Source organism: Octopus sinensis, unplaced genomic scaffold (assembly GCF_006345805.1).
Source record: "Octopus sinensis unplaced genomic scaffold, ASM634580v1 Contig06874, whole genome shotgun sequence".
In the NCBI taxonomy this organism is placed as follows: domain Eukaryota; kingdom Metazoa; phylum Mollusca; class Cephalopoda; order Octopoda; family Octopodidae; genus Octopus; species Octopus sinensis.
The window spans coordinates 17,501-18,233 of NW_021829628.1; the positions used below are offsets into that span (position 1 = coordinate 17,501).

General features: G+C 31.7%; 1 protein-coding gene across 1 annotated transcript in view; it reads left to right on the plus strand.

Moving 5' to 3' along the window:
• The window catches only part of LOC115227681, a 15,130-nt gene extending 15,118 nt beyond the window's left edge, over window positions 1–12 (plus strand). Inside the window, exon 4 of the mRNA XM_036498697.1 lies at window positions 1–12. This exon is cut by the window's left edge and continues 112 nt beyond it. The gene's annotated coding sequence lies outside the window, so the exon portion shown is untranslated.
• Window positions 13–733: the final 721 nt, after the last annotated feature.

The window sequence follows — 733 nt, forward strand, 5'->3', positions numbered from 1 at the left end:
TTTTTCTGTAAATTTTGTTCTTTACATTTTTTTAGTTTTATTCTTATTTTTGTATTTCGTGATTTTAAGAGCATATATGTAGGTGTACTCGCTTTATGGAAATAATGCGTTTGTTGAAAACTTTGCATTTACGTGGAATTCGTTAAAAGAGAAAAGTATTTCCTCTTTTACTTTTCTGTAACAGAGAAGCAATGGGATAATAAGTTTCGTGTTACGATCTCTATTTTACAGCAAGATTCGTGAGACCAGTTTGTTTCCGTAACACGAGGGATGCCGTATTTCCAATGCATTTCATGTTATTTACAAGTGTGATGAAAATATCCGGGTGTGTGATGAAAATATCCACTCCGTTATGGAATTCTTTTTTTGTGGTTGTGTGGTAAGAAGATTGCTTCCCAACCAAATGATGCTGGGGTGGGCCCCAGTCTGTGACATCTTTGGTGTCTTCTACTATAGCCCCAGGACGACCAAAGTCTTGTGAGTGGATTTGGTAGACGGAAACTGAAAGAAGCCCGTCGTATATATATACATAGATACTTCTCTCTCTTTCTCATATATATATTTATATATACCTGAATATATATACACTTATATATACACACACATATATATATACATACACATATATACACATATACACATATATACTTATATATATACATACACACATATATATGTAGACATATATATAAATGTATATATATATATATATATATAATATAATCCGTTCTGT